This window comes from Mustela lutreola, chromosome 3 (assembly GCF_030435805.1).
Source record: "Mustela lutreola isolate mMusLut2 chromosome 3, mMusLut2.pri, whole genome shotgun sequence".
Classification (NCBI taxonomy): Eukaryota; Metazoa; Chordata; class Mammalia; order Carnivora; family Mustelidae; genus Mustela; species Mustela lutreola.
In genome coordinates, this window is record NC_081292.1 from 124,812,206 (window position 1) to 124,836,496 (window position 24,291).

Consider the following 24,291-nt stretch of genomic DNA (forward strand, 5'->3'; position numbering starts at 1 on the left):
CCCTGACAGTTTAGAATATTTGCTAGTTCATTCAAAGAGATTCTTTTGCGTCTGTAAAACTGAGAGTCAATAGTCTGACTGTCGTGTCTCTAAATCCACAGAACTGTCACTTGCCCTTTCAGGACTGTTAAATATGTCCAAGGCAAGGTTCTTGCCTGTCCCAGAAAACACGCAGCCTGCAGAGATCCAGAGTTGTTCTCATACTACGCTTTTCTTTTTTTTTTAATTAATTAATTAATTAATTAATTTGACAGACAGAGATCACAAGTAGGAAGAGAGGCAGGCAGAGAGAGAGGAAGGGAAGCAGGCTCCCTGCTGAGCAGAGAGCCCAATGCGGGGCTTGATCCCAGGACCCTGGCATCATGACCTGAGCCGAAAGCTTCAACCCACTGAGCAACCCAGGCGCCCCTCTCATTCTACACTTTTCAACTCCACCTATTGCTTACCTAGAACACTGTGCTGGAGTATACCACCTACTCAGCTCAGTATTGCTTCTGAAAAACGTGATAAAATCAACAACATTATCTGCTGTAGCAAAAATAAAAATTATCTGCTGATCTAAACTTGGTAGCACACTATCAAAGGCTGCTGTAATATACTCGTTGAGAACGACTTCGAAAACTGAACTTGCTCAGTAATTCCAGTGTGTGGATGCCGTGCATGGTATAGACTCTTTACTAAATCCTCAGTCCATTCCTTAGCAAGATGCCGGAACCTGAACCTGAACCTGAACCAACATTTGAAAACAGAATCATGCTCAAAGGACATAGACCAAAATGGGTAGACCTTTACAGAGTGGTATCTGAACAGGACTTTTTTATGTTTGGTCCTACCAGGCCTAACAAGGCCAACACCACTTGCTATTGAACATTCATAGTGTCAAGACTCATGAATCAGCTGCCTCCAGGCCATTGTTCTGCAAAGTGTGCTGAGAACCACTCACATCAGAATCACTTGGAATCCACAACAAATGTCCATCCCTGGGTTCCACATCAGACCTACCATATCAGAATTGGGGGATGTCATGCTCAGATAGGTAGGCTTTTAATAAACTTCCCAAGTAATCTTTTGGTTGGTTGTTTGAAGTTTTTATTTGAACTCCAGTTAACGCACAGTGTAATATCAGTTTCAGGTGTACAACATAGCGATTCAACACCTCCATTTGACACCTGGAACTTATCACAGCAAGTGCCCTCTTTTTTTTTTTTTTTTTTGAGTAAATAAGGTTGTTGTTGTTGTTGTAAGATTTTATTTCTTTATTTGACCCAGAGAGAGAGCGAGCACAAGCAGGGGGAGTGGCAGAAGGAGAGGGAGAAGCAGGCTCCCAGCTGAAGAGGAAGCCTGATGAGATCATGCCTTGAGCCAAAGGCACTTAACTGACTGAGCCACACAGGCACCGCACAAGTGCCCTCCTTAATTCCCAACACATGTTTCACCCATCCCATGTAGTCTTTAAAACCCCCTGACACTTACGAACCACTGTTATCAAAGGACATGTAGAAGCCAAAGCCTGGTGTCTTGATGGAGAAGTAGAGAGGCTGGAGCTAGTCTCTTCATGATTTCCCTTCTCTTCTGCCTCCTAGGACTTCTCATCTCTGTACCTCGTTCCTTCTTGGCCTTAAGCTCTTTACCCATCTCTTGCCCCACTGCCCCATGCATCAACAAAAGTGCCCGCAGTCTCCTCTAATCGATCCCCCATCACCAGCTGTTCTCTTCAGGGCATGAAGGTGGACATTGATTCAGCTACTTCACATGTGTACAACTCAAGTAATGCTCATCCCTTCATTTTGCCAGCATCATTTTTGGGAGGGCTCCTTTCTCTTTCCTCTGCCCCCATCCTCCCCTCCCTACTCCCCCCTCACCCCATCCTTCCTTCCCTTCCCTTTTTCCTTCCCTCCTTCCCCCGCCCTCGGTTCCTTCCTCCCTTCCTTTCTTCCCTCCCCCTATAAAGTGGGCTGAAGACTTTCCGAGGAGAGCAATACCGAATGCCATTCAGACCTACTGTCGTGTCAGCCATCAGCTAACACTCCTCTACTACGTTTTTTACTTTTATTTTCCTTTTTGAAATTTCCTCTTTTCTCTACTTCTGAACCCAGTGTTTCTCTAAAAGCACTATATTTTTTCCCAATGACACTCTTGGAAGCAATAGTAAGAGTTCAAACAGGGAGCAGGCAGGAAGTGATGGGGTTGGGGATTGGGCCTTGTCTCCTCATATTATCTTTTCTTATATATTGTTCCTATTTATCTAACTATGTTGGTGATGTGTCACCCCTCCTCCCCAGACAGGACACTGTATAGTGTCACACTCAGGGAAACTCCAGTCCAATGACGGGATCTAGAAGAATAATGAAGGTATTTACTATAAGTAAAGAAGTGAAACAGGAGTTTCACAACATGTATCAGACAGAAAGCATCTGAAAACATCATTAGGCTTCTCTGCTTCTCCCAGAAATCCCCTATTAACCATGTCTTCCCCTCCCTTCCCATTTTCACCCCCACTACTTGCTGTCTTACCTTCCTGCCTTCTTCCCCACTGTATCCTCATATATCACACTCCCCAAGTGGGCCAGCCCTGCCTGACTCCTTGTAAAAAGATATCTGGTCCTTGGCTCTGACTTCCCCTGTGAGAATCTGCATCCCTGCCTCCCCCTGAAATCCTGCTTAAATAACATTCCCATTCCTCACAGACAACTAGCTGACCCACTGAAACACTCTTAGAGTATGGCTCCGCAGGAATCTGAGAGACAAAAATAACCATGCCCCATCCAGACCCAACTGCCCTGCACTCTCTCCCTTTGAAGGAACATGAATCATAAGCAACTAGGAGAAAGGCAGGAGAGAGAAAAGGACAGATTTCAAGTCTTACGAGTTCTCTCAGGAGAGTGAAAAACGTTCTTTTCTTTTCTTTTTTCCGTTTTCCTTCTCCTTAGAGCACGTCACACACATAGTAGGTATCCACTTCATACTGGTTATTGAATACATTCTGCAAAAAGGACAAAATGAAGAGATCTCCAACTAAGCTCCAATTGATTTTATGTAAATGTTTGAAGTCTTGTGAATTCTCTTAAAATATATCCCCCATCAAATGTAATTGCAGACAAGCACTTAAAAGTGAAAAACTAAGTAACTCTGAAATTATCCGCCACTTTGCAATATTTGTACCTCTCCTACCGTCTGGTTATGAGTTGACTGTACCAATAAACATCTAAAATATATCCAAGATCAAAATCAAGAAACAGGGATGAGCCGCAACCTTTTCTGAGGATACAAGCTGAGGCCAACTGCTGTCCACAAGTATCACTTCATTGATCTTTGCGGTAACTCTAGGAAGGATGTGTGTGTTGTTATCCTGATTATCTGAATGGGGAAACTGAGGCTCACAGTGGTAGAGTAACTTGCTCAAGGTCACATGAATAAAAACCATAAAACCACGATTTGCACTCAGTTCTGTCAGGCTCCCAAGTCTATAATCTTTATCCACTATAACATGGTGCCTTTTGATGTTGGATTTTATTCTACTTTGGGGAGTTGTCTTGGACTGACTGTAGCTATTTTGTAGATGATGAAGAGTCATTTCTGTCTAGTTAAGCTTTAAACACCAAAGAACAAAGTACATCATATTTCTACATATGAAAAGCCATTTGGAGTGTAGCAGAGAGGATTGTCGTTTTGAAGCACGCTCACACATAGTAATTGCTGACCCAGTACAAGATTCTAACACAAATTGCCAGAGTCTTATTTATTATATTGTACTAGAGCCAGAAAACCTAGAAATACAGTTCGGTATTGGCTTTCCAACTCCTGAGCTGAAAGGGAGCCAGGTAGAGCAAGCTGCCTTTCTCATTGTCTTTTTTCCAGAGGCGCCAAGCTAAGGCATCAATCACATTTGCCCCTATATTCCAACTTGAGTAGTAAAGTGTGAGAGTGTGATTCAGACCCTCTTGCTTAATGTCTTCTATTTTATTCTACTACCTCATTCTTTTTTTTGTTTGTTTGTTTTTGTTCTACTTTTAGCTCAAGTTTCTGGGCATGTAAAAATAAAATGTAAAATGTGAAAGGTGCTTGCTTTACTGATTTACAGAGGTGGATTCCAGCTTCCTTTTAAGGCCAGAACTATGGATTTTGCTTTTATTTTATTGTTTCTTATCTATCCAACTGGGCTATAAGTTTCCTTTAGGAAAAGATCCAGGTCTCATTCATCTTGGTAGCCTCCTCTCTCCCCCGTGTGGCTTATCCCACTGTCTTGTACGATGAGGGCCTATAATAAATGCTCATTGAAATAGGTGTATGAATAAATGTAGATGATAGAGGCACTGAACTCTATTTTTGTCCAGTGTCCAAAATGGTAATCTCAATGTCTCAATGGCTTAAAAACTTTTGTTGCAGTCTCAATGAGAACTGTTCTATTCAAAATTGGCAAAGTCCCTGTGTCATTTAGTATGTATTTAGCTGCAAGTAACAGAATAACCAACTAAAAGTGGCTTAAAAAGTAAAAGTTGGTGAGATAAGACAGCAAGTCTAAAGAGAGGTGTGGTACACAAACAGTAGCATCAAAGCTCCTGACAGCCTTTGATCTTGCTTTCTGCGTGTTTCATGGTCGCCCAAAGGATTCTTCATATCCAAACATTTTGTCTTCCTAGAACTTACTTGGAAAGTATGGAAAAAGAGCCAGAGCAGGATCTTTTCACTTGTTTTTCTTCTTCTGTGAGTGAAGAAACTTTCGAACAGGTCCTTCAGCATTTTCCTCTTTTCCTTTCATGGGCTAGCGAGAGTTACATTCTCATCCCTTGGCCACTGGCATTTGGTGAGTAGGGTCACCTGCACTGTGATTGGATTAGACCAGTCATGCTCTAGCCACTTGGATTTGAGGAGGGTTAACACCTTTTCTAAGGTATATGTAAGTTACAGCCCTGCTATCTTCTCCTTGAACAACTCAGGACTCCATACAGAAGGGAGAAATGAAGAATAGTTGTTGGTAAGGAAAACACCAAGATATATTACCTACCCTACGGAATAATTTGTCTCAAACAGTTTCTTCCAGAGATACAGATGAAATACTTAGATCCCCACACAGAAGCAGAGACCTTATATTTATTTTTCATGTATCTATTACATACATGTTATTTAATTTAATCCTCGTACCATCAACCTAAGAGGCAGATATTCACCAATTTGAAAATAAGGATATTAAGGCTCAAGGAGGCTAAAAAACTGTTAAAGTTTGCATACAAGCTGGAGACAACCTTGAGCATCAATCAACAAATGTTTGACTCTAAAGTCCTTATATTCTCTTCTCCATGTTTTAGGGTATGATAGTTGACCTGACTGGGCTACAGGGTGCCCAGATATTTAGTCAAACATTATTTTGAGTGTCTCTGTGAGAGTGTTTTTAGATGAGATTAGCATTTAAATTGGCAGACAGAGTAAAGCAGATTGTTCTCCATAATGTGGGTAGGTCTCATCCAATCAGTCAAAGACCTAAATAAAACAATAAGGCTGACACTTCCTTGAGTAAGAGAATTCTTATTGCCTAATGGCCTTCAGACTTAAACATTATTTTCTTCCTGCTTTTAGATTGAAACTGAACCATTGACTCTTCCTGGGTCTTGAATCCGCCAGCCTTTGAATGAAGCTATACCAGTGGCTCTGCTGGGTCTCCAGGTCACTGAGTCACTGTAAATCTTGGGACCTGCTATCCTCCATAAAGTTCATGAGCCAGTTCCTTACATTAAGCTACACACATACACACATGTAAATATATTTATATTATATAAATAAAACATACATGAATAAAACCATACATAATTATGCATATATAAGTATGCATACATAAACATAAATGAAAATAGACAAATACACACACACACACACACACATGCACACAGAGCCCTATTGGTTCTGTTTCTCTGGAGAACTCTAACTGATGTGTGGTGAGAACCTCTTTTCAGTTTGGAATATTTTCGTTTTCAGGGAAGCCCTATCCAACTCTAGAAGTTTTGTGACCGAGAAAAGAAAATATCTCAGCCCGAGTTAGGTGTGAAGAAAGCTTAATTGAAAGATTTTTTAAGTCTTAGTTGAGGGATGAAAACAGAATATACATTGCAAGTTTTCAGCAGCACTGACATTCTAGAATGTTATATCCTGCTCAGACCCAGAGAATTAGGACTCCAGAGCAGTAGTTTTTTTTTCTTTAAGATTTTGTTTTGTTTTGGAGGCTGACATGGGGCTTGATCCCATGACCCCAGCTGAAGGCAGATGCTTAACCAGCTGAGCCACCCAGGCAACCCCAGAGCGGTAGTTCTTAACCACTATGGCTAGACAGCCTGGTAGGTTATGATGAATTATGAACTACTATATATATTATTTGTTACTCTTAAGAGTTACAGATTGAACCTCACACCAGTCAGAATGGCTAAAATCAACAAGTCAGGAAATGACAGATGCTGGCGAGGATGCAGAGAAAGGGGAACCCTCCTACACTGTTGGTGGGAATGCAAGCTGGTGCAACCACTCTGGAAAACAGCATGGAGGTTCCTCAAAATGTTGAAAATAGAACTGCCCTATGGCCCAGCAATTGCACTATTGGGTATTTACCCTAAAGATACAAACGTAGTGATCCAAAGGGGCACGTGCACCCGAATATTTATAGCAGCAATGTCCACAATAGCCAAACTATGGAAAGAACCTAGATGTCCATCAACAGATGAATGGATCAAGAAGATGTGGTATATATACACAATGGAATACTATGCAGACATCAAAAGAAATGAAATCTTGCCATTTGTGACAACATGGATGGAACTAGAGCATATCATGCTTAGCGAAATAAGTCAAGCAGAGAAAGACAACTATCATATGATCTCCCTGATATGAGGAAGTGGTGATGCAACATGGGGGCTTAAGTGGGTAGGAGAAGAATCAATGAAACAAGATGGGATTGGGAGGGAGACAAACCATAAGTGACTCTTAATCTCACAAAACAAACTGAGGGTTGCTTGGGGGAGGGGGTTTGGGAGAAGAGAGTGGGATTATGGACATTGGGGAGGGTATGTGCTTTGGTGAGTGCTGTGAAGTGTGTAAACCTGGTGATTCACAGACCTGTACCCCTGGGGATAAAAACATATGTTACAGTTAATGAATGCATATTGATGTATTAGTATCAACTGAAGTCTGTAAAAATAAATAAATAAATAAATAAATAAATAAAATAAAAATAAAAATAAACATTCCTGGGGTTATAACATTCTAGATTTTTTTAAATGGACTCTGTTTTGATAGTTTCTAAAGTTTCTGTTCTCTGTATTATGACACTTAAAAATAAGTACAGAGTAGACAAATATATAAATATACAATTTCTAATCTCTCTCATTAAGTTTGGTAAAGTTCATCTTTTTTTTTTTTTAATCTCTTTACTGAATTAATACTGTCATATCTACTGAGCTGAGACAATGGCTTAATGCATCATGCAGAATAAAATTCATAAACAGAACTAAAAAAAAAAAGAGTTACAGATTGAAGTTTGACAATACTCTGTACATTCATAAATTAGAAGAACAAATCCTCACTTTTTATTCACTAGTGTCCTAGTATAAAGCAAAGCCTGAGGTGAGAGAGGAGTGAGTAGAAATCCAGCTAGCATGCCAGAAATTTCATATAACCTGCAACCTGACTTATCAGAGTTTGTCATAGAAGTGCCGCCTACAAAGGAACACAATGCAACCTGGGTATTCGACAGGAAAATATTGAGAACCTTACTTGCCCTAAATGTTTTCATGGCACCACAGTTTTGTAAATGGTGTCTTCTCAGATGGTAGCTGCCATTTCTGGAGGCTAGAATATGATACTTTCCAGTTCATTCTTGGAATGAGGTAACCTGGGAAATGCCCTAAGTATACTGTGACTCTGTGATTGCCCCTCCAGAATCCGGGCCCTCATCTCCTCACAGCAGCTCACATTTTCACTAGAAAACACTTGACTCCTATTCTCTGCCCATAGGGTGAATAGAACAGAATCCACTCTTTAATCCAAGGGGTGACTCATGATCGGTCAAAAATTATCAGTGCATCTTATTCTTTAACTTTTATTTTTATCCTTGACAAGTTTAGCCAAATGAGATTATAATGCTCACATCTTAACCATTTGTCAAATGTAAATTATTCTAAAATTCTAAAATTTATAGAAACAATGCTTTAGCATATTTTGCTCAAACTGTAATGTCATGGAAAAGACCTATGTATCTCTTGTGGTTGTAGAACGTCAGTCTAGAGCAGTGAGGCCAGACCACTTACATCTTCACACGCTGGTTCTTCCCTCCCTGAAGCACCTGAATCCCATGGGGGAGGAGTGGACCGCCCAGAAACTCTTCTACATTCTGTGGCTTCACTGCACTGTGTCTGCCCAGTTCTCAAACTCTGCCTCTGTCTTTCTCTCTCTCTCTCACTCTCTCTCAATTAAGCAGAAACTCAAGCTTTTTAATTTTTTTAAAATTTCATTTTATTTTTTTACCTCAGACCTCAGTCTAAAGGTCTGACTCTGGGTCAGCTAGGTAGCTCCGTTGGTTAAGTGTCCGACTTTTTATTTCAACTCAGGTCATAACTCAGGTCAGGCTCTGCGCTGGGCAGGGAGGCTGATGAAGATTCCCTCACCCTCTCCCTCTGCTCCTCTCCACAGTTTAAAAATGAATGAATGAATGAATGAATGAAAAATAAATAAGTAAATAAATAAATAAACAAATAAAATAAACATCTGGCTGTAATAGGAGTCTGAAAAGACCTCTCTTTAAACCATTCTTGTTCCTAAAGATCATTCTTTTCTCAAAACATTGATTGTTCAAAATCTGTAATAAGATTAGTCTGTCTTTACTGCTCCAAATTCTATCTAAAGGGAAATTTGATATAGTATGTATACCTTTGTTTGGAAGGAGAATAGAAAAATGATAAATTAAAAAACATGAAGACACATTTTATACAAAGAAGTGAGTTAAGTTGACTGTTATTTGTTAATCAAGGTTTAGAATGTAAGAGAATTCTTTAGGGTATGGATTCCTAACTCCCCAGAATAGTCCCTGTAAGATTCATTCTTACACTTGAGAACACAGATCTTCGAGTTTGGTGGCAGCTTTTACTCTCAATGTCCTATGAGTTGGTTGCTTTCTCAAGCACAGAGCATGTAAAACCTGGTTTTCTCAAAAGCTTATTTGCTGTTTGTTTTTTTTTTTAACCACGTAAAGGAAAGCTGATGGTATTTTTTTCTAGCTGAAGTTTTCAGATGCAAGAGAATAATACCATGACAGAGTGGATAGTTGGTCCATTTTAGTCCACACTGAGAAAAGAGAAGGAGATAGAGAGGAAGAGAATGAGAAGGAAGTGGAGGAGGAGGAAGAAGAGGGAAAGAGAGGGAAAGGGGGAGAGAAAAGGGGAAGAAAATTAAGGGGGGGAGGTGAGGAGGAGAAGTCAGTGGCAATGTGAGGCTTTATCTTTGACTTTGGACATTGTGGGAGGCATCTGGATATGGTTTCCTGATTAATGACGTTTTCACTGGTGGCCATTATCTATAATTATTCACTATCCACATCCTGTGATTCAGCACTCAGGAACATTGTCACACCTACAGAGGCTCCCTGGGTCTGAATCAGTAATAGAGAATTTTACACTCCTACAAAAGTTAAGCCAAACCAATAAAATTACACAAAAACCAAACAATCTCCCAAATCCAAAATATGGAAAATATCTTCTCTTTTTTTCAATGATTTATTTATTCATTTGGGGGCGGGGGACAGCAGCAGGAGATGGAGAGAAAATCTCAAGCAGACTCATGCTGAACACGGAGCCGGATGCAAGGCTCAGTCCCTCAACCCTGAGATCATGAACTAAGCCAAAATCAAGAGTGGGCCTCTTAACCTAACTGACTGTGCCACCCAGACACCCCAAGTACCTGTTCTTTAAATTGAACAAATTATAACAACTTTAAAAAAATATATTCTATTTATTTATTTGACAGAGAGAGAGTGAGAGCACAAGCTGGGAACAGAGGGAGAGGGAAATGCAGGCTCTCCGCTGAGCAGGGAGCCCAGTGCCGGGCTCGATCCCAGGACCCTGGGATCATGACCTGAGCCACAAGCAGATGCTTTAATGACTGAGCCACCCAGGCACCCCTAATTATAGCAATTTTTAAACAAAACAAATTAGATTTAAAAGACTGACTTGATATTGACTTGGGGGGGACTCTGGCATTCTGGAGAATCATGTGTCATTATATTGTTTATAATGATCAACTCTGTAGGTTCATTATACTATAATAATGTAGAATAGATATTCCTAATCCAAGCAGTCATTTTTAAAACCCTAGCTCGCATAAATGCCCATACACATGACACAGCTGAAATCAGTAGTAAATTTATTTTTTCCTCTGTGTATGGCAAGAGGTGTTGTGTGTTAGTTGTGCTCCTGAGGGACTACAATTAAGAAGGAGAGAAAATGTCCATAAAGTTGGGATCAGGCATTTAAAACAATTCTTATGCTCAAAACTACTAGGGGGCTGGCCTGTTTATAGGAAATAGTTCTCTAGAATTAGAAGTGGAAATAAGGAGATGATAATGAAATTCAGTTTAACCAGCAAAGGGTGGTGAACATATGTATCGCTCCACACCATACAATTATGCTGCCAGTTTAGATAATACAGTTGTGGTTCCTTTTGTCAGGCTATTCTATTTCCTGTTAGAGAGGCTAACTTTAAAATACCGTTCTCAGAGAAGGAAGAGAGAACAAGAACTCATTAAATACTTAACTTATTTTCTCAAATTTCCCTATTTGAAATAATGAGATGATGTCCTTCTAAGTCATCTATTTGTTCATAGCTTATGGGAAACAAGGCTTCAGTCTTGACTGCTTACTAATGGTCAAGCATCCATATCTGGAAGTCCCCAGAAGGTGTTGCTTCAGGTGAAAGGTCAAAAGCTAAGCAGAGATGACTTATCACTCTGGTACTTGCTTCACTGTGATGATTGCATACCAGCCATATTTATCTATATTGCACAGGGAGAGTCTTGAATGGCTTTCTTTCCTCTTTCCCCTATAATGCATAATCATGCAGCTGTGATCATGCCCAAAGATTGTCACTTCATTTCGTTCTTCATTAGCAGTTGTGAGACAAAGGAAGTTAATATCAAGGAGGGTAGACATAACTTAATCTGTTCTAGGAGGCATTTTTTTATTGATTGATTTAAATATAAACTCAAAGGAACTTATAACCGAAAGCTCGTCATTCCTTTACCACGCCCACTCCTCACACTGCCCTGCCTTTGAGCATTACCCTCTTTTCAAGGAGTTGCCTGACAAACTCCTATCAGTTCTTCAACACCAAACTCAATCAGCCCCGCTTCTCTGAAGGCCTCCCTCGACTCCCAGGCAGAGGTCTCACAGAACAAGACAGAACTCCTTCTTCCCTGTTGCCCTTGTAACAATCTGTTCGTTCATGAGCTTCCTTGTATGATTCCACATCTATTCCTGTTGTCTAGCACAATGACTGGTGTTTACTGGCAATCTATAAATACTTGTTTACAAATGATCTGTTTTAGAACAGTTTGACTGGAGATGTATCCTGCCATCCAAGGATCAGAATATATCAAGGCATTCTGCCTGTTTAGATTGCTACAGGAACAGAAAGGAACTAAACAGAATGGCAAGAGTTAACATAATTCTAATCCATTTTAATTAACATTAAGTTCTAGTGTGTTATCTGTCTATCTACCTATCAATCGATCTATTAGATCTTTTCCTTTGTGCAGCAGGAATGGTTTTTCAGACTGCCATCTACATGTCTTTTTTAAGCCAATCCTCATGGAAATGTTTGTTTACATGGGCTTTAAAAAATATGTAGTGTTGTTTTCATAGAGGCTTAAGAAATACTTGGCTGAACAATATAACTGGAAAAAAAAAAACAACTAGGGGAACAAAAAGTACCAAAGAAAACTTAGTGTTCATCAGAATTAAAATTAACTGAAGAAAAACAATAATCATAAACTATAAACCTTTTCCTGCTATTCGGGTCATCAGCTTTCATCTCCAGCAGCTTCCCCTCCTGAGTCTCTCCCAAGCTAAGAAAGAGGTTCCCCATATGGGCAGATTAATCTGACAGGCAAGGCTATCTCATGATTTAAAAGTCTCTCTTTAAAATATGTAAAAGGCTAACGGGGAGGTTCAAATTGTGAGCAGTGCCTTGGCTGCCTTGTTACAAAGGTTCACCCTTGTGACTACTTCATTATCACCCTGGATTATCTATTTAGAGCAGAGGAGGCACCACATCTCTAGAATCGACACAAAACAACCTCCTCATTTCTCATGCTCTGAGGCCTCTCATGGAACTGATAATTGTCAGGCATTCCTTCCTTTCTCAGCCATCCAAGGCTAACGCCCACCAGGAGACAAAGGATCTCTTTGAGGATGAATCTTGAGACAATCCTGATCCCCTAAAAATTACATGCTGGGAAAATTTTCTAAATACTGAAATTATTGTGTTTCTTTTAGAGAACTCTCGGTGGATCCTAACTATGTGAATGGGTTATCACAGGAACGCTTTTCTCAAGCCCAAGAGGGAAGAAAGGACAACTGCGGGAGGAAGTCAAAAGGAGAGCGGATGAACGAAACAAAGGAGGGGCGCCTGGGTGGCTCAGTCGGTTGGGCGTCTGCCTTGGGCTCAGGTCATGATCTTGGGGTCTTGGGATTGAGCCTCACATCGGGCTTCCTGCTCAGTGAGGAGTCTACTCCTTCCCGCTGCTCATGCTCTTTTTCTCTTTCTCTCTCTTTCACATAAATGAACAAATCTTAAAAAAAAAAAAAGAAACAAACAAACAAATGAACTCTTACCCCTTTCCCAGTACCTGCCATGCTGACCATTTGTAAACTATTTGGACATCTGGTCTCACTGGATTCTCAAGACCATCCTGTGAGATAGTTATCAATATTATTCCTATTTTAGAGATAAATAAACTGAGGTTCAGTGATGTAATTCAGCCAAGGTCACATAATTAAGGGGGTGGTGGTGGGTCAGGGCTAAGCTGGGCTTGGAACCCGGGTCTTTTCAGGAGAAAGCATAGGTTCTCGTGCCATGACCACAAAGCTTCTTGTATTGAGTAGGGAAAGCTCCCTTAACTAGAACCGTGCATGTATCATGAACTTTGTAGGAAGAAGCCTAAGAATCCTTTACAACCCCTCTTTTTATTGAGAAAACGACATCAGAAGCAGTTGAAACGTTCTATTTTTCGCTGTGCTTAGCTTTAGGAGAAAAAAAGCAAAATCATGAGAGAATCAGTTCATATCAGCAATTTCATGAGAAAACCAAGAGAAGCAGCTCTCAGGAAAAGCCTGCGGTCAGCGCACATTCGGTGCTGTGTGATGAGAAATGAAGCTTTCGATGTTGACCCGGAGAAATCGCAGAGTTTTCCATCAACCCAGCTAAATGTCTCCATGATCTGAGAGCCTCACGCTTTGGAGTAGCGTGATCAGTAGGCTGATCAAGTTGGCCAGGCATTGTCACAACGGTCGGAAGAAAAAGCTTTGTAATGGTCTCTGATTCAGAAATTCACTTTACATGTATATGTCCGTTTAAGGCAGATTCCTACAGGCCAAAGATTCTTTTGTCTGTCTGTGACCTTCCTTCTGTTTGTCTCAACCTCATTTGGTAATTGTCCACTGTTCATAGCAAGGAAAGGACCTGCTACCTGTTTTGCAATTACTCATAGTTCTCTAAACACAGAGGGTGCTCACAGTGTGCTCAAGTATATAAAATTTTAAGACACACAGGCCAAGCACCTTCTAGTCTGCTATGCAGTAGTTATGTAGCCTTTATGGTGGATCTTTATAAAAAGCCAGTTAGGGGCGCCTGGGTGGCTCAGTCAGTGAAACGTCTGACTCTTGATCTCAGCTCTGGTTTGATCTCAGGGCCATGTGTTCAAGCCCTGTGTTGGGCTCCCCCTCTCTTCCCAAAAAAGCCAGTTAGGATTCAAGAAAGAAGTACTTACATTTCATGAGAAAGAGCAGAGAAGGCAATATATTCACCTCTCTGTGATAATGCGTTTGGCTTTCATTTTATTTAAAAATCTCTAATTTTCTCACGCCTCCTGCAGTCCCTTCACTACAGGATATGTTACTCATGTTAGACCCAAATTTACCTTTGGCCCACACAAACCTGCTGTTATCTTGCTGATTGTTACTGTAAACTACTGACATCAGCAAAGCTTTGTCAGGAAACTGAGGTGATTGAAAATTCCAGAGAAGTTGAAGAAAATGCATCCCAGACGACTTCAGACTTCTTCCTCTTTTGTATAGTTGGTGTTCCTCATTTGAGTCATTGCTAATATAGTTGAAAGGCTCTGTTCACAGTCGGTATTAGGTAGAAGGCTTGTTTATTCCTATTTCCCTTTAACTCACCTCAGTTGGATTGGAGTGAGTTTTGCCTCACTCATTGTGGAATTCGTTCAACATCTGGATGTTGGTGGAGGCCGTTGATGCTGCTATATGTAATTAGTTGATTATTTGAGAAATGAAGTGGTTCATTGACATGGGTAAAATTTAGGCCTCAATGTAACCATAAATCATTCTCAAAAACCTTCAAGTGTATCAAAATACAAATTTCTTGTGTGCATTGGGGTCCTTTTGTGATGACTCACTTTCTATGTTACCTTCTGACTTGTCACTGAATTGTTCTTCTATTTGGCTGATGACTGGGGCCATTGGGGGACTGGATTTTGCTGACAATCTCTTTCCAGAAGACTGACATTTTCTTCATTCTTGCTGGGTGCTGGAGTCAGAATGTTCACATTTTGACCTTCTAGGAACACATGGCTTTTGGCCGCCAACCTTGGGATAGTGCATTCATGAACCATATACAGGATGCATACTGAAGCCAAGAGGAGGGGCATGTCTCAGATTAGGGTTTCAGGAAAGATTGTCTATGAAAGTGACCCCTCAGCCATGTTTCAGAGGAAAAAAACAGAATATAGAAGAGGGTGTGTTCAGGCAGATGTAGTTGGAGGGATGGTGAGAGATGATGGAAAGAGAGGCGAAGAGTATTCAGCTCAGGAAAGCTTTGTGAGCTATGCTAAGGGGTATGAGTTGCATTTTGGGTGCTTTGGGGAACACCACTGAAGGATGTTTAAGTAGGGCTTTGGCAAAATCAAATTGGCAGTGGTGAATTAAATCAGTGAACACATACTGAATATCTACTTGGTAGCAGTAACTCCCTGAGAAGTCAGACTACAAAGATAACATGGTCCCTACCCTTGAGAAGCTTACACATTTAGGGAGAAGACAGATACGAAAGCAAAAAACACCAGAAGAGCCCTTTTCACCAATGTGGGAATGCAGAATGAATTAGAAGGTGATAAGACCACAAGTCTAGTTATCAATAGGATGGGGAGGGCAGTGGATGAGTTCTTTCTCTTGGCATAGCCCTTTCTATTGTATTTAAGGATATATGTCAAGACAGCAGTTATTAAGACTGTGGTGAAATAACGTTCAAGTAAGGCATATACAAAGAAGATCAAAAAATATCTTGAAAGTGTGAAAAAGGTAGTATTCTTCTATCTGCTAGCCCCTCCATGAGGCCTCAGTGTTGCTTCATCCCCTGCTGTGTTGGAGGGAGTCAGCTCCCTGGAGAGAATAGGGCCAATGTGACCGGTGAGAGGCTAGTAGGGCCATTCTTGGGATTTGACATATGCCTAAATTGAGGCAATGCCAATGGTGATCAAGGACAAGAATCAGGTAGAAGAGAGAATGCGGAGTATGACTCACAGACCTGATAACCCATTTAGAGATATAATGGAATATGTCTCAAGATCTCCTCCCAGAGGAGCCCAGGGGGTGACAGTCACCAGGTTTTGGGGGGAACATGGCTGGTGGGGGGACAATATGGCCATCTCCATTTTTTGACATGGCAAATCTGAGGAGCCATTGGTACCATCAGGTGGTGATGCCCAGTATTCATTTCAATGCGCAGGTGGGAAGTCTTACTGGGGAGATGCATCTTTGAGTCTGGGGTATGCACAGGTAGCAATTGAAGCTGTGGGTGCTGAAAAAGTCCCTGAAGTATGGTGATTAGAATGAGGAGAATGGAGAGCTCTGGCGGGGCGCTGGAAACACTGCCGTTTAAGGACTGAGTGAAGAGAGCTGAGTCTGGTTAGTGGGTAGGAAGAAAACCGAGAAGAATGTGGTTAGGGATTTAAAGGAGGACTTTTAAAGAGGAAGTCATCAACGGAGTTAAAAGGGCCTCTTCTGTGCGTAAAGATGTGTTATGATTTTCAAAACAAATTAAATACATTAGGTGGGACTATTATTCCTAGTAACGTGCAATAACTGACTAATGGCATATAAAAAATACCACAAAGCTTAGAGAAAAGCAAATTAAACCAGGCTTTTAAGATGATATACCATCTTCTAGGAAAAAAAAAATGTAAAGGATGGCAATCTGGCCTTCTGTGAAGAAGGCATAGAGTTGGGTTCATTTATCGTAGCACAGAAAGGAGGGATTTTCTGTTGAAGTATTCCCTGACTTTCTTACCGGTACTTCTGTGGCCCACTCATGGGTGTGTGGGCAGTAGTCGACGAGGAGTAATGGGGCAGAATGGAGCTCATGGACACATCTGAGAGCTCGTTCCAGGACCTGGTCCCGCCGATTTGCAGTTTTACACTGCCGGTCACCAGGGCAATATATCAACATTATCACAAGATTCTCCAGTTGAATCATTTCTGTCTTGGGGTTGCTTCTTGCCTTACCTACAGAACTCCCTAGATCCTTCCCAAATCTCTGTGGTAGAGATACACTGCAAGAATTACTAGTCAGTTTCACAGGATACTTGGAGCTAAAAAAGATTCAGACCACATAGCAGCCATGAATCAGGGGAGAGGACACATCTTGCTAATTTCTGTTACTGAACTCAGGCTGAAAAAAAACCCAAACCAAACCAAACCAAAACAAAAAAACCCCAAACAATAAAGATCTGGCTTGGATTCCCCCACCCCTTCCCTAATTTAAAAAATGTTACTGTATTTTTCTTTGACATTTCCTACCTGAAGCAAGGTTTTGGTTCCCACACAACACCCTTTTCCTCTGCTTTCTGGTTCTTCCATTATCTTGGCCTGCCCTCTGACACTGTTTCCCAATTTCTGTTTTCCTTTCTCATTTCCCTCTTCTTAGCACTGCCACGAGCCACAAACCTGTAACCATAATGTCTGACTCACTTGGTGCTTCTCTTGCTAATGGACACCATGTGGAACAGGAGGCAGGAAAATACTCTTTACAGGAAATCAGACGATAATGCTTGCACTTTTGTGCCCTTTGAAACAAGAATTTAATTATCCTAATTAAAAAGATTACCTTATAGAAAACATTTGGGAAAAGGAACAGGCAGTTTGTCCTTTTCCTGATGACACACATCTCAAAACCAAAAGGGATATTCCTGCTGATATTTGTTTTATCTGTTAAAGCTCAGGCACCAAGAGAATGGTTAGATCAGACTTTGATCTTGATCTTTAGACTGACGTGGGCACCGAATGCCGATGCCCTGGCAATGGCTGCTTTGGGGGTGCATTGGTTTCCTTAGGGTTGCTCCAACAAAGTCCCACCAACTGGGAGTCTTAAGCAACAGAAATTTATTCTCTCACAGCTCGGGAGGCTGAAAGTCCAAAATCAAGGTGTTGGTGTGGTTGCTTCCTTCTGAGGGATCTGATCCGTGTCTCTCTCCCAGCTTTTGGCGACGGCCAGAATCCTTGGCGTTCTTTGGCTTGTAGCTGCGTCCCTCTAATCTCTGTCTTTGTTTTCCCATGGCATGGGGCCTGTATCCAACTTTCCCTCTTCTTGGAGGGATTCTGTCCCTGTTGGAGTAGGGTCCACCCATGGTTAGATCTGCAAATACCCCATTGCCAAATAAAGTCATATTCGTAGGTATCAGAGGCTGGGACTTCATTATACCTTTTTCGGGGACACCATTCAGCCCAAACAGGTGCCACCTATCCTTCTTTCAAGGGTCCATGAGGTCCTGATTCTCTGGGTCAGCGTGTAAAATCTAGTCCTCTTCCAATAAAAGTGAACTTTCCTGCCCCACTTTCTCAGGGCTCAACTGTTAGCTCCACATGGTCAGTGAATCTAAGGGAAGGTGGTAATAGGCCAGTGTCACCTCTCCCAGCTATTTGCATTTAAAACATGACTTTCTGGAGACAGTACCTTAACCTGAGGTGCTGGTGGGCATTTTGCACCGGGTAGGATTTTCTTGCTCAATAGACAGGTCTTTCTGTGCCCCTCAAATCACTGCCATCTCCTCCATCTGTGAAACGCATGGGCCCTGCCTCTCTGTTACTCTCTGTTGAGGGCAAGTGATTGCTACGGACAATCTGATCTGTCTTCGAAATACTTGCATTTGTGCATCCCGTGGTTGGAAGTATGCCAGAGGAGATTTGCTCCTCCCAAGGAAGTCCATCAAGGAACATGATTTTATTTCAGAAAATGTCAACCTGGGGAATCAGGCAAGAGGAACGCAAGCCCATTCTAAACTGTGGATCATTTTCAAAGAACAAACTGGAGAGAGGGAGAGAATTTGGTTGCTAGGAAAATCGAATAAAATAAACATAAGCTCCCTCCCTCCCCGCCTTGTTTTCGGTCTTGGGGTGGGCTGCGCTTCCCAGTCTTGCTGTGGAATGTTTGTCCCGCCCATCTCAGTGGTGACAGACTCACAGTGATGCCTCCATGGCTGTCTCACAGGTGTGGGATCTGATCCTTGCCAGTTGAGTGAGACTTCGGAGGAATCTCCCACCGTGGTTGTAAAGAGAAAAGGAGAGAGATAATAGTTCACTGGCACCAGTAATCTACTTCCCAACCAGCTGAACGTTTGAATAATAGTCTCGGCACTTGCTCTGCTCCACCCCCTCCCAGACTCCACCACTGTCAGATTCTCTTCTCTTCCCCACAACTGGGAACTCTAGGGAGCAGATTGTTTTGGCTGGAATTAGCCGGGCACAGATGGTACCACCTGCTGCACGTTCCTTACTTCTTATTGGCTTCTATCTCCGCTCGGCGAGTTTTTGTATTTTTCAGAAGTTCAGGAGAAGGGGAAATGGCTGGGGCCCTTGCTCATGGCTGATTCTAGCACAGCTGTTTTGAGCAAACTGGCAATGGTGGGGACTGTGCTGGGACATGCCTTCGGAGGGGAAGGGGCTTGCAAGGTAAAGTGCCACGGTGGCGGCCTGTTTGCTACATCGAGTGCTTTCCTTTCCAAAATACAAACTTCCTTTGGCCCAAACGATTTCCGTTTTTCAGACTGACAGAGCTGCCTGTGACCAGACACAAGGCAGGTGGTCTTATGGGAGTCTGAGACATGAGATTTCTCTCGTTCTAAAGTCAGAGGGACATAGAATGTCACTGTGCATTTGATAGGGGAAGGAATTATGAAAAGGCCACGGACAGGTTGCTAAGTGCAATTCTTTCTTTCTTTTTTTAAGATTTTATTTATTTATTTGACAGAGATCACAAGTAAGCAGAGAGGCAGGCAGAGAGAGAGAGGGAAGCAGGCTTCCCACCGAGCAGAGGACCCGAAGCAGGGCTCGATCCCAGGACCCTGGGATCACGACCTGAGCCGAAAGCAGAGGCTTTAACCCACTGAGCCACCCAGGCACCCCTGCTAAGTACATTTCTATTCACTGGGAGTAATAGCCTGTGAGTCTTCTGACTCCCACAGGGTAAACCTCTCGGATTCATAAACTCCGTTTTCTCACCCATGGAAACATGACATTGGACCAAAAACCCTAACAAGTCTCCCTCCTTAAAATTCTCTGAAATTCCATCTCTGAAGTTGTCCTTGAGCGCTGATTCACAAGAGATCACGTGATGAACCCTTCTCGGGGGGCCTGGCAAATGTTTTCTCTTCCTGACTTCATCCTCCTCTCTTTTCCCTTTTCTGCGGTGCTTCCTTAGCCTTTTTATTCTCAAAATGCCAACCCCGTTCCTCTCTCAGGTTTGCGTAGCTGCTGGTCCTTCCTCCTGGAACACTCTCACTCCAGCTCTTCTCATGGCTCCCTTCTTATCCTCCAAGCTGGGGTCAGACACTGCTGCTTCAGAGAGATTTATCCCGGAGCTCCCCGCCTGACCCCCCCAGGCTGAGGTTGCCTGTGCCCCAATTCCATCTCAGCCACTTTTATAGCATCTTTTATTTTCAACATGTTAACCATTTTGTTATCTACCATCTCCCCTACAACATAAAGCCATTGAAGAGGAGCTATTGTTTGTTCATACTGTATTCCCAGGACACAGAAAAGTGCTTTTCATATAGCATCACTCAACAATATGTGTGCTATTGAGGGAATGGTGCGATACTGTGTTTAAATTAAAAACAAACAAACAAACAAAAAAAAAACAAAAAAACACCACGGTGTGGGAGAGGGCACATTTGCGACTTTCATATCTATTCATTCCCTCTGGGACCTGGAATTCTGTATTCTACCTGTTTATGTATGTCCGTCTCTGACAGATTATAAGAAACCTGAGGCCAGTAGTCCTACCTCGTTCATCTTTGTATATCCTGTAGTACCCAGCTTCATGCCTTACACATGGTAGGCGCTCAGAAAATTGGCCAGCTATCAATGTTGTAACTATTACTTATTAGTATGATTCTTAGGACCACTCAATGGAATAGAACAGAAGAATCGTGGAAGTATTAGAAGCATTAATAGAGGCAATAAAACTATCTTTGGAGACCTGCCTCCTGGACTCAGCTCTGTTAGTGACTGTGGGATGACTTGGGCTCTTACTGTCTCTGGGTCCCAGAATTTTAAGAGCCAAGGCTTCAAATGAGAGAATATCTCTGGTCTCTCCATGCTTGCCTGCCTGCCTGCTTTCCTCCCTCCCTTCCTTCTCTCCTTTCTTCCTTCCATCTATTTCAGTTGATTCCACGTTTCCCTTTGCAGATGTATGAATCTCCTACTTCTCCTGGTATCCTGCTGCCTTCTTTCTTCCTCTGACCACCTCTGGTCATTCAGCACACAGGGGATTCAGAAAAGGCATGACTAGAAAAAGACTCACAAAGAAGTGGGTTCAGGCTGAAAACTGGTTGGAGAGGCTCAATGGAGCCACAGCTCCTCAATGGACATAGCCTTGTCAAAAGCCTTGGACAAAACGAGTGCGCAAAATATAAGAACAGCAGCTAGCAATTTTTTAAAGAGCATTTGTCAAAATTGAGACTGTCTCTGGCTCTCAGAGAAGATGCTGGTCCCAGAGTGATTAACAGCCTCAGATGATGGTGTGATCAGAGTAATACAGCCTTTCCAAGGTAGATTATTTTCATTTCATCCATGCGTGAAGAATCCTTGTGGACCAGAATGAACTTCTTGCAGGAAGTAGGGAAACTAGCTCATTTCTTTTTGAAGCTCCCATAGCCATTCGAAGGAGTGTTTTACTGTGACACGTTGAAGAGAGCACTGTCAGGAGGCTAGGGTTCCAGCAGTCTACGCTTAAGTGCTTTCTAGGTCATTTGGGAAAAGAAACAAACAACCAGCGTGGTCTCTAGGATATGTAGACTTCAGTTTCCTCATCCGTAAGATTTGAGGGGTGGATTAACAGGGTTATTTATATTTTATTTTTCTAAGTGTTACACACATAAAGATTCTTTTCCTACCTAATTCATAGGAGAGTCTTATTAAAGAATGAGAACAAGATTTTTGACACTTTTAATGCAGACACGAAGTGTCTTATAATTCTGTCAGGCCATAAAGGAGTTTATAACACATTTATCAGGTGATTTGCAGTGAAAGTATCTGGCTCAAAAAACCCCGACAATTCCTGGAAAAGTATCTATATGAATCACTATTTTAATTTCCACTTTAAAAACCGAGGTGGTACATAATAAGCAGCTATTGTGATTAGAACTCTTCTTCTTAGATAAGACTTTTTTCCCCTCTAATGTTCCAACACCATGTATTTTAAAGTGAGTGAAATGTTCCTTTTCATGGCATTGTCTTTGATGATACAAAAACCTTTTATATTACGGAAAAGAAAAAAAAAGAGGTGTTTACTCATATGTTAGGCTGTTTCTTCTAAGACCTACTTTCTCCAGGAATGGCATTTTAAGAGTTAAAAACAAGCTGGGTGGGGTGGTTTGTACTTCTCTTTTTCCCTCTTGCTTAGATGTACCTTCAACCGGAAAACTTACGAGCTCACACTTTCTAAGCATGTTCGATAACGAAGTGGTAGACCTCCACTGAATGTTTCAGGACTGCAGGAAGTGGTGAGGGTTATTCAATAGTTGGTGTTCTCCCTTTAAGTCTGCAGCAATCCTGGGCTGCTCTACGGGGTTGGAAAATATTGTTTGTGTTGGAAGTGGTATCTTTCAGAAGAGATGTAAAAACCTAGGTCTAGATTGCTCGTGGTCACTAAATACACATAATGTTTTCTCTGAGTGTAGGGATGTTCTTGCGTTTCCTGTCTAAATTTATATTCCTTTATTCATCTCTATTTTTTTCCCCAAGTAGTTTGAAGACTATGTTTCTCTTTTCCTAAACCAAACTAGAATGAAGCATAACTATACTTCTTAGCCCTATAATAAGACTGTTTTAGGGATGGATAAAAGTGATTCTCCCTTGAGGAAAGATCATAAACTAAAATCTAAGTTTCTTATAAAAAGAGTAAAAGTAAATTAACATTTTTTTCTCTTTTTTGGTTGGCATACCTTTTAAGTTACATAGTGTTTCTTGCCTTTAGAACCTTTTATTTTTCCAGTATCAACATTTTAAGGGTTTTCCATCCGTGTAAGATAGCAATGTAATATATCAAATGTCACAGAAACACTCCATTGTAACTCCTTTAATCTCTAACGTTGTTTTTTAACACCAAATATTCAATGTACACACACAAGGTCTGCAAAACCTATGTTTTCTCTCTCTCTCTCTCATCCTTCCCTTTGACTCCTCTAAAAATGGTCAGAGCAGGACCATAATGCACAAATCTTTCTTTGAATGTTTCCTTATGTTAGATCAATTCCTTCTGAGTCCTGGCTTGCCAATACTAAATTTCCTGCCAGGGCAGTAGTCTATTTTTAACATTTTGGGGGCTTATTCTTCATTCCAAATCTAACAGGCATGTTCTGTGAAGTGAAAGAGAGAAAGCTGATGGGTGCACTTACAAATCAGGACCATCAGGATTTGCAATTTCTGTAGAATCGAAGATATGAATGAGAAAGACCAATTAGAACACTTAAAAGATCACTTGTCACTGCTTTAATCTTCATGTACTCTTTACTCATCATTTTCTTTGACTAAAATTATGAGAGTCTTTGTCATATTCATGTCAAAGCCAAATGGGAACAGTCATGCGCCTTTCATATTTTCAATATTTTGGAGCATTTTTAACATGTCATACTAGATTATGGGTGGTAGGTAACTGTTTTAAATTGAGAGAGTTTTGGTTTGTGGCATATTCAGCATCATGTCAACCCAGTGTTATTCCTCTAGCTCTGTATTTCACATACAAATGAAGCCTGAGGGCTTTATTTCTGTTATTCAATAGCATTTGTTGAATTCAGAGGTTAATAGATCATCTTCAACCCTGAAACAGAGGCTCTCTGAAACATCAGACCCAAAAAATTGGACACGGCCTATTAGCCCAAAAGAACAGGTTGCCAATGATCTCCATGTTTATTTAAATATTTAGCTCTAAAGGAAGCAATCATTCCTTTATACTTCTTTAAATTTAGTATTGACATTTTTATTTTGGGAAAGGAGGTCTTTTTTTTTTTTTTTTTTTTTTAACATGGATACAGGAAAAGAAAACTCTCCAATAAAAATATTGTCTAAAAAGTTTGCTTTGTCTGCATGATTTACTAAATATGTACAATTTCAATTCACAGCGAAGGTAACAAAGATTTAAACAGCCAACATCACAAATGTCTCAAGTTCTAAAAAAAAAAAAATCACTGTGCACAGTTTAACAATTTAATTGAATAAAAACCAAAGCTAAGCCTTCAGTCTGAATCTTTTTTATGATGGGCACAAGCCATGTATTTTCTTCATCTTTGTTACACGATGCATATTTCAGTGACTAAACGCCCCTTCCCATTTTAGTATATTAGGTTATGTCAGTATATACTTAAGAGAGGCATAAGTTGCCTCTTGGTACACCTATATGATTCGTGATGTGTTCACATATATGTCATAATATTTATTAATATATAAAATGATCAGATGAGTCACCTGTGATTTTTTTTAATGTCTTCAAATGTAGGAATGTTTTATCGTATGCATAAAAGTTATCAAATTT

The 24,291-nt window shown here is 41.1% G+C and overlaps 1 protein-coding gene across 5 annotated transcripts in view; it reads right to left on the reverse strand.

Annotated features, from left to right (window-relative positions):
* Window positions 1-23,645: 23,645 nt before the first annotated feature.
* The window catches only part of ZEB2 (zinc finger E-box binding homeobox 2), a 134,806-nt gene continuing 134,160 nt past the window's right edge, over window positions 23,646-24,291 (reverse strand). For all 5 annotated transcript variants that reach the window (XM_059166777.1, XM_059166778.1, XM_059166780.1 and 2 more), the window contains one exon: window positions 23,646-24,291. This exon is cut by the window's right edge. The gene's annotated coding sequence lies outside the window, so the exon portion shown is untranslated.